This window comes from Atractosteus spatula, assembly GCF_055471065.1.
Source record: "Atractosteus spatula isolate fAtrSpa1 chromosome 11 unlocalized genomic scaffold, fAtrSpa1.hap1 SUPER_11_unloc_1, whole genome shotgun sequence".
Taxonomy (NCBI): Eukaryota; Metazoa; Chordata; class Actinopteri; order Semionotiformes; family Lepisosteidae; genus Atractosteus; species Atractosteus spatula.
Genome location: NW_028296630.1, coordinates 361,269 through 372,231, shown reverse-complemented (window position 1 = coordinate 372,231; position 10,963 = coordinate 361,269).

The window sequence follows — 10,963 nt, the reverse complement described above, 5'->3', positions numbered from 1 at the left end:
ACTATTATGTAACTCGAGGTTTGTCTGTACATTTTTGTCCTTATCCTTAAGCTCTAGAATGTTACTGTGAAATTAAGACATTAGGGTCTTCAATTCATAGACTGAAACAGACACCTGTTGCAAAAAAACTGACCTAGGACCTCAAGCACTTAACTACCACTATGTGCTCAAGTTGCCTTTTCTCACAAAAACTCTGAAATGGACAATGCGACTCAATTCTAATTGCGTCTTGTATCTAATGAGCTTTTTGAACCTCTTCAGTTGGAGTTTGGATACACAGTACAGAAACTACCATTGTTAAGTCAGTTAATGATTTTCCATATAGATACAACAGAACATTTCTGAAAGCAAACCGTGACAAGACTGATATTAGCTCAACGGCTGAAAAATTAATGCTATAATATTGATATATGCCATTATTTTTTTGTGTATTATGTTTACTACTGTAAGGAGCTTTGAGGGTTATTTAAAAACACTCATAAATTAACATTATACTATTATTATTGTCCTTCAATGCATAGTCATGAGAATTGTGAAGAGAGAAAATCTTGCAATACTGCACTCACCACTCTGGGCAAGATGGCAAATTTGCCAAGCATGAACTGCAACTAATAGCACCAATGGTCATAAGAGACGCTGACACATCGAGGCCACTCTGCGTGGCCTCTATGAACTGGGCTGTTAAATCTACACAAGAGCTAATGCTGAATTCAAACAATTCTAATTCCTTAATGCCATATCCTCTTCATTAAAGTCCAGGCACTACTGTTTTGTAAATCCTTTAGTCACCTCAAAATTGATACCCAAAATATAAACAAATAATTGTTCCACATAGACATGGAATACTTGTTTATTCTGAAATATAACTGTTCTATCTACATACACTTCACAGTTTAAACTATAAATCCCACCATTTTCTAACTGCTTTTTCCAATACAGGGTTGCAGGGGAGCTGCAGCTTATCCTGGCATGCAGTGAGCGCAAGGTGGTACAGTATACACGCTGGAGGGGACAGCAGTCTATCACAGGACACACACAGATAGACACACACAACCTCACACCAAGGCCAACTGTCCCAGAAGCCAATTAAACTACCAGCGTGTCTTTGGACTGTGGGGGGAAACCCACACAAACATGGGGAGAACATACAAACTCCACGCAGACAGCACCCCAGGTCTGGAATTGAACCCAGGGCCCCAGTGCTACATGGCAGAAGCGCTATCCACTCCACAGCCATGCTGGCCCTTTATATAGATTTTAATTTTCTTTTCATTGTGTTCCAGAGTACTTATTCTCAGTAGTCATAAAGGTAAGACAATGCATACTGAAAAATTATTTTATTTTCTTAAATGTAGCACAAAAGGGACAACAGTGAACACTAAATCCCTGATCCACCCCTCTTCATATTATACTCACTGGATATATATGGCATACAGTATGTATGGGGAAACAGCCAAGTCCTGTCAGCTGCAAATGGGCAGGGATGTTTTTGGTAACATTTGGTAGAAAACAGACCTCTTGCTCTTTGAGTAAGCAAAACATGCTACTATCTGGAACCCGATTCTGTGATTTTTTTAAGGAGCATATTTGTGATTTTTGAAGTGGGCCTAAGTTTCTTATCATTAATATTCACGTTTGTTTTAGGTAAGATGATTGTCACTATCGTTGTTGCTGTGTTGAGAGAGGTTAATGTTACAAATTACTGCCAGAATTTCTTCAGTATACAAACTACCAAGAACAGAAAAACGCAAGAGAGGTTACAGACACAAGTGGGCTGCTCAAGTGACCGTATTCATTAGGTTGCTAGTAGCTAGTAGTTTACTGATGAATCATGTGAAACTGTCTCTTGTACTGTAGGAATCCCAGGAACAGGTTTATCTCTAGAACAAATCTGACAGCTTGTCCCAGAGACAGTTCACCCTCTCAATGCATGTCGTCATCCTGGCGCCCAAAAGCTGACACCAAACAAATAGCAGGTTTAAGTGATATTGAGTCAGAAGTCCCTACCTTCTGGCCTCCTTCTGGGTCCAGCGAATGCACACACGCTACATACTCCTGCATGGCCTGTTCTTTGCTCATGTCCCCGAGCTGCTTCCAGGCCTGCCTGCAACATCACAGCACAATGTGTAACCCATCGGCAGCCTTACAGAGCCCAGCTGGTAGAAACCACACTCTTAACCGCTTTTCAGTAGGGCAAATGTTTTGTTTTCTATTTTTGATACAGTTCGGCAAGGAGACTGTCAATGCTAGAACTCATCTTCTCGGGTACGTAATCTAGTCACAGTCTATCCCATAAATTGACTGACAGATGTTACTTGCCTAGGATGTTACTTAGCCTTTAACAACTGAAATCCTACTTACAGTCCCTGGTCTGTTGGGTTTCTTACAATCACTGTAAAAGTTCGCACATTTACCTTTCTTTTTTTCTGGACAACACTGAAACCTATATTTAGTGTGGGTTTTGTGGACTCGCACAGATTTGTCTCTTGCCTCGTGTAACTTAAAATGAGTTTGTGCACAATACTTTAGCTATCGCTTACTAAAAGGAATACATATTCAACAAACTGAAAAGGTATCAATGAGAAGAAGCAAACTTTAAGAATATGATTAGCTAGTCATCATGTGAACAGAGGATAACAATGGCTGTTTCAAACAGCAAATCCACTGGAATTTAACTGTATTCCTATTTTAAATTCACAGTGGCAATATGCTCACTGTGTGGAAAATGATTCAATTTATTTTTTTAAATTGCTCGATATGAAATTGATCATTTTATTACCCTGTTCATTTATGCCGACTGCTTATTTCTAAATTTTGTATATACATAATGTATGTAACTCAGTAGATAGATAGCTAATACTTTATTAATCCCGTAGGGAAATTGATGTGTTACAGCAGTCCAGCCCAAGACAAGCAAAACAGACATCAGAATAGTTATAAAACAAAAGACAAACAAAATAAATAAAAATAAATAAATACATAGGTGTGTGCAAAATGTCCAGATCATAGTCGCTGTAAAAACAATAAAATATGTGCAAAATGTGCATAGGTTTATACAGACTGATTGTCCAAAAAGTACAATGGTGCACCATGCTGTCCATAGAGGAGCAAATGAAGGGCTAACAGTCCTAGCCTAGGGCAGCGTTATACACCCTGACAGCCGCCGGGAGGAAAGACCTGCGGAAACGTTCCCTTGAACACCGTAGCTGGAGCAGTCTGTTGCTAAATGTGCTCCGCTGCCCAGTAACAGTCCCATGAAGCGGATGAGAGGCGTTGTTCATGATGGCTGTGAGCTTGTTCAGCATTCTCCTCTCAGCCACCACCTCCATGGGGTCAAGGCTCATCCCCAGCACAGTGCCAGCCTTCTTGATGAGTTTATTGAGCCTATTTGCATCTTTTGTCATGATGCTGCTGCCCCAGCACACCACAGCGTAGAAGATGGCCGCCGCCACCACTGATTCATAAAAAATGTGTAGCAGTGTTCCACACACACCAAAGGACCTGCGTCTCCTAAGAAAATAGAGTTGGCTCTGACCTTTCTTGTACAGGGCATCAGTGTTACCAGACCACTCCAGCTTATCATCCAGGTGTACCCCTAAGTACTTGTAGGAATGTATGCCCTCTATGTCCTCACCCTGGATGGAAACAGGGTTCAGCGGAGACTTATTCCTTGGAAAGTCAAAAATCATTTCTTTGGTCTTGCTGGTGTTAAGCTGGAGATGGTTAAGATGACACCACTCCACAAAACTGGTAATCAAGCTCCTATATTCCTCCTCCCTCCCCTCTCTAATACACCCCACAATTGCAGAGTCATCCGAAAACTTCTGCAGATGACATGTCTCAGAGTTATACCTGAAGTCAGAGGTGTAAAAGGTGAACAGGAATGGAGCAAGGACAGTCCCCTGTGGAGCCCCAGTACTGCTAACAATCTGTTCGGACACACAGCTCTGTAGCCGTACATACTGTGGCCTGCAGGTCAGATAGTCTAGAATCCAGGACAGCAGGGGAGTGTCCACCTGCGCCGCCCTTAGCTTATCTCTCAGTAAAGGTGGATGGATGGTGTTAAAGGCACTGGAGAAGTCAAAGAACATAACTCTCACAATGCTCCCCGTCTTCTCCAGGTGAGAGTTAGCTCTGTGTAGCAGATAGATGACTGCATCCTCCACTCCCAGGTGTGACCGATAGGCGAACTGCAGGGGGTCCAGTGCTGTACTCACCAGGGTTCTGAGGTGGTCCAGTACAAGCCTTTCCAGAGTTTTCATTATGTGTGATGTAAGTGCCACTGGTCTGTAGTCATTCAAGACTTTAAGGTGCCCCTTTTTGGGTACTGGCACCAGGCAAGATGTCTTCCAGAGCATCGGAACCAGTATACGTGGACAGTAGGTTTGTCAGAAATACAAAATGTTTGGAGACTACCAGGAGAAATAATGTCACAGGTGCAATGTAGTACTACAAGGAGGTACTGTAGATGGATTATGCTTATAATCACAACGTAGTTATACAAACAATTATCTAAGAAGACAGTTTCCAATTAAACCAGTTTAACTGTAATTCATTCTAACTTACCATTTCCTTTGTCCTTCAAAGTCAAAGAAGCCTGGTTTTGCTGTGTTACATGTTCCAACTTTGACCTGAAAAGTCAAACCAGACAGAATTTGAAATCTGAAAAAAAGTTTTATCACATACAATGAATTTACAGTTTCTCTTGCTAGAAAGCATCATCATAAAGTGCTTAACATATTTTAGTCCAAGCAGCAAACATTGTACTGTATCAAGATTATGAAAACAATGTTTGAGGTCATTCTGCAGGAAATACAGGACTGAATTTAAAAGTGGCAGTAAGAAGGTGAAAACTTTTTTTAAAAAACTTATTTTAAGCACTTTCTACAAATTTCAAGAATTAAGAGAAAGAAAAAATAAGCACTGAAGTGAACAAATATAACAATAATTATTCAAGGCAAAACTGGTTAAAGAATTTATTAAGCGATGTCGATCTCATGAAGCAGAGCAAGTCCTGAACTTCTATTCTGTACGTCAGAAGAGCTTGCTGCCATCAGCAGCACGGAAATAGAACATTTTGAGATTATGCTCAAAATGAGAATGTGTCCTTGGAAACACAGTGTGTGGTGTCATTGCCTTTATCGTTGCTCATTTTATTCAATTTAAATAGGTCAGCATGTCTCAGATAGGCGTATTTGGCTCAAATAAGGATTAACGTTCAAATATGAATTTGCATTCACAGACTGGATTCACATCTTGTTACTGCTACTTCCAAATTCTCCAGACCAGAGCTGCTTTCCAATCTGATTCATACACATTTAGTAGCTTACAATCATAGTACTTATCCCTGTGTCACATGTTTTTATCATGCCAGTGAAAACTCTATTATTGGTGTCCACACAAGTATCTTTTAAAATGGCTGTGTAAAGTATTTATTTCTGCACTTTTCTATATCTGATGTCACGCGAGAGTTTGTTTTCATTAACGATTTTTAAAGCACTTTCATATTCCTTACATTAAAATTGCGAATTTAAACAGGTATCATCCGAGTCTTCTGCCGATCAGATCTTGGTCCTAATAAGTCTTTGACTGACGACTTCAAGATGTCATGAGGAAATTGCTTCTTGCCAGTTGTTGTCTTGAAGATGTAAAGTGGGAACTTTCCCCCGTCACAGACTTCAAGAAAAGCAACAACAAGCCAACCCGTTGTTGCGCACAAATCGCGACTTCAGAAAAGTCGTTTTGTACACTTCTATTCAACGTTCGTCAGTTAAAACGATCCCTTGGGAAACTAGAAAATATTGCTAGTGGTTTCTACATCCAAACGTACTCAGTACTTTATAAACACGAAGGTTATCCCTCATTGTCACCAACTACATGACAGAAACTGATTATGCACATGCTGAGTGCACATTTGTAAGGTTTTAAACTAATTGATCCTGAGCCCGAAAACACATCAAACACGCCTTTGCTTCAGTTTATTAAAGAGTTGCCAAAGGTTTGGGGTTGCTTTACCTGTTTATACCTGGCGTACAGGTAAAGCAGCTGTTCTCTGCTCGCTGTCTGCACCAGTCCACGGAGCCGCTCATCTGCCGCTTCAAACTCGGCTTCGAGCTCTGTCTCTTCCAGGCGATACCCCAGGTCACCAGCACCGCAACCTTCCTCCCCGAGACCCGTCTGAGTCCGAATCTGAACCACCGAGCGGCTCTCCTGTGTCTGGCCGAGCCGGGTCGGTACCTGAACCCGTAGCAGAGTCGGGGGAAGACGATGGAGAGCGAGACGCCATATTTGGAGTATGTGCTATAAATATAAATGTTATGATCGTAGTTTGTATTTCTCGAATAATCTAAATCGATCTCCAGGAACACAAATTATATTAAAATTACTCTCTCATGCAGACAGTACCAAGATGCTGGCTAATCGTTTCAGGACTTGTTGCTCACCGCGGGGAGGTCGGCAAGATGGCGACCAGTTCGCACGTGTTTTGTTAAGCGCTGAAAAATTTGGAGTCTTTTTCCCTTAAACTGTTGGTGAAAGGAGAAAATTTGCTTTGATTTGGATGTCTATGATTTTTGACTAACTTTATGTCAATTTTTGGAGAGTTTTAATTTTATTTCTAACCCAAAAAAAGTTAAAACTTGGATACGATTTTTTTTCTTTCCTCTGAATTGCACTACTGGAAAAAAAAACCCCGTTATTTTAGGATGGATTCGATCTCTGAAAAAAGCACTGGTGGAAAGAAACGAAAAGAGAAGGACGTTTCGAAAATGCCGCAGCCTTCAGGAGGGCAGGTGCACCCTGCAGCAGGGGCGAGCGGCGGAGCCGGGGCGCCCCCGAGGCCGAGCACTCGTCCGCCCTCGACAGCGAGAGGAGCTCCGGAGAGACGCAGCTGGAACAGCTGCTCGACTCCGACTGAGACATTGAGCCCGACACTCCGGAAAAGCCCCTCATGAAGAGGATGAAAGACGAGCCGTCTCTGCTGGAAATGCAGAATAACATCGTGGTGCTTCTCTCCAGGAAGATTAATGAGAGAACAGATCATCTGGAGGCATTGATTCGAAACAACACGATGACAGTTGCTGCCTTACAAAAGTCAGTGGACTTCGCGTTGGAGGAGGTGAGAGACTTAAGATCAGATATGAAAGCAGTGAAGGAAGTGGTTAAAACAAATGCACACATACTGTTGTCAATCTTAGAACTAAAGAAATGTAAGAATGTGTTGCAAAGTTGTGATGAGGCAGGTAATGTGGTGGGGCAGTTTGGCTTGAGCAGTGTGTTGATGGTGGAGAAAAGATGTCTGGGATTGTTTTGGTGATTTTCAATGATGTGAGAGAAGTAGGTGGATCTAGCAGACTCTATAGTAACCTTATATTCAGATAAGTAATCTCTCCAAACCTGATAATGTACATGTAGGCCGGAAAGACGCCACCTACGCTCAAGTTTGCGAGAGGCTGCCTTCATGGATCGCAGATGGTCATTGTACCAGGGGGCAGGGCGTCAGGGGTTTTCGTGATTTGACAAAACGAAAGGCTATTTTTTTTGTACTGCAAGAGGTTTAATGCAGATTTTTATTTTTTACAAGAGACGCACGCTTGTTCTTCGGATTTGAATTTTTGGAAGAGTCAATGGGGGAGTGATGTCTGGTTATCATTTGGTAGTAATCATTCTGCGGGGGTTGCAATATTAAAGGGTAAATTTAAAGGTAAAATTATTAGTGGTAGAGTTCATCATTTGGGCAGATGGATAATTCTTGTAGTGGCTCTTAATGGGAAAATGTTTTTGCTGGGGAATATATATGCTTTTAATAATGAACAATATAGCAGAGACTTGTTTCTTGAAGTTGAAGAAGAAGTGAATAAGGTGAAGGACAAGTTCCAGGATATTGAAATTATTTTAGGGGGTGATTTTAACACAGTCTTTTGATGTTAAGTTGGATAGATACCCTGTACCTGCTAGATCTCCCCCTCCTGATATGGAGTTGCACAGGTTATGTCAAGGCTTAGGAATTAGTGATATATGGAGATGTAAACATCCAGGACTAAAGGAGTTCACGTGGTGTAACAAGGACAGATCTAAACAATCAAGAATAGATTTTTGGTTAAGTTCAAATGCATTAGAAGGACAGATTAACAAGGTTTCTATTGAACCATCAGTACTATCTGACCATAAAGCAATTTATCTTTCTGTTAACTTGAGTAACAATGAGGATTCTAAAGTCCCTAAGACTTATTGGAAACTCAATAATATGATTTTGGAAAATGACAGCTTTAAAATGGAAATGAAGGAAATTATACAAACATATTGGAGGCGAGCTCAATTAACAAATTCATATAGCCAAAACTGGGAATTTATGAAGTATAAGATAAGATTGATTGCTATAAAAAGAAGTAAAGAAGCTGTCCGCTCTAATAAAATAAAGGAAGAGGAAGTTATTAAGGCAATTTGTGATCTTACTGATGACAGCAATACTGATCAAACAGATGTTTGTAAATTAATTGGACTGCAAGCTGAACTGGATGAACTATACATAGAAAAAGCAAAAGGAGCTTTTGTTAGATCCAGGAGACGATGGTTGGAGGAAGGCGAAAAAAACTCAAAATACTTCTATAATTTGGAAAAAAAGAATGGAGATTATACATCTCTTAGTAAACTTAACATAGATGGCTGTGAAACTCAAAATCCTGTAGAAATTTCAAGATATGTATCAGATTTGTATGGTAAGTTATATACTAGTAAGGCATGTTCTACAGAAAAAATGTGTGATTTTCTGAACTCATTAAAAGAAGACTTTAAAACTATAGACGAAGGGTTTAAAGCCATCTGTGATAAAGAGATATCCATCTTTGAAATTAAGAAAGTTATTAATAAGCTCAAGGTTAACAAATCTCCTGGTAATGATGGCCTTACCACTGGATTTTATAAGACCTTTCGAGATGATTTGGCTGAATTTCTTCTTCTGGTGTTTAAGGAGTCAATTGACAAGGGAGTCTTACCAACCTCGATGACTCAGGGCTTAATAACCATAACTCCAAAACCAGATAAAGATCATTTGTTGATAGATAATTGGCGGCCTATCACTTTGATTAATAATGATGGAAAGATTCCTGCTTCTGTTTTTGCAGAGAGACTGAAAACAGGCCTTGACTCAATTATTGATGAGTCACAGTCGGGTTTCATGAAAGGAAGACATATATGTAATAATATTCGTTTGGTGTTGGACCTTGTAGACTATGGTGAACTTATTAGTCAGGATAGCTTTGTTCTATTTGTGGACTTTTATAAGGCTTTTGACACAATTGAACATTCTTTTATTTTTGAAACTCTAAATTTTTTTGGCTTTGGTGAGTATTTTCAAAAGGTAATTAGAATTTTGTACAATCAAGGTAACAGCTCTGTTAAATTGGCTCATGGAACTTCTCATAGATTTAGAATTGGTAGGGGAATTCGACAAGGATGTCCCATAAGCCCATTCTTATTCCTGCTGGTCACACAAGTTATGGCTATTCATATAAAACAAGATGTGTTTCAGGGTATTCAAATACAGGATAGAGAGATTAAGTGTTCCCAATTAGCTGATGACACAACGCTATTTTTAAGAAACCATGCAGAGATTGAGAAGGCAATTAAGTGTATAAATGTTTTTTCCTCTGTTTCTGGTCTTTCTCTTAATTTAAAAAAATGTGAACTGATGGCTCTTGGGAACTGTGATGTTTCATCTATATGTAATATTCCTGTAAAAGATGTAGTTAAATATCTAGGTATGAAGATTTCCAAAAATCCAAAAATTAGAAATGATCTAAAATTTTCTCCAATTATGCATTCATTTGAAAAAAAACTTGACTTATGGTTGTTAAGAGACCTTTCTTTAAATGGTCGAATACTTTTGTCTAAATCTGAGGGTTTATCTAGATTAGTTTATGCTTCACTGGTTCTGGACGTACCACCTGCAACTATTAGGAAAATTGACTCCAAACTTTTCAAATTTATCTGGAGGAATAAACCCCATTATCTTAAAAGAGAAATGATTTGTCGTCCACAGGCAGAAGGGGGCTTAAATGCTTTAGACTTTAGGACATCTAATGCTATTTTTAAGATTAAATGGATACAAAACTATTTAGAAAATAAGCAAAGTATATGGCATATAATCCCCAATCTGATATTTCAAGAAGTAGGGGGTCTAGAGTTTTTACTAAAGTGTAACTTTGACATTGGAAAAATCCCCTTGAAACTTGCCAGTTTTCATAAACAAGTACTTCTGACGTGGTCACTTATGTATAAACATAACTTTTCCCCACATAGATTTACTATCTGGAACAACAAATATATAAAAATTAGAAATAAAACCTTATTTTTTGAAAACTGGGTCAAGAATGATATAATTTGGATTAAACAATTAATCAAGGCTAATGGTAAAATATATAGTTACACCGAGTTTGTTAATAGATACAATATTTCTATTACTTTGGATCAGTATTTTACTGTAATTAATGCGATTTCTGGGGAAATATGAACTCTTTTAAGGAGTTGTAATAGTAGTCCTTTAGAAACATTGGAAGAATTTACAGCTCATGTTAGACTACAAGGAAAGGATATTGTGAATTGTGGATGTAATAACCAATTTTTGAGATCCCTGTTAAAAAATGATAATTTACTTGCGACTACAATATATTGGAATTCTGCATTTGGAAAACGCATTGATTGGAGAAAAATTTGGATGATGCCCAATAAATATTGTATAACCAGTAAAATTAAGGAGGTTTCATACAAAATAATTCATCAAATTTACCCAGTTAAAACTCTTCTTACCCAACGATTTAAAATTAATATAGATGACAAATGTGTTTTTTGTGACAATAGCCCTGAAACTATTCAGCATTTGTTTTGGTTATGTCCCAGGGTAAAAATGTTCTGGACTAAGTTGCAGAATTATATTAAAAAAGAGACTAATATTGATATTTGTTTT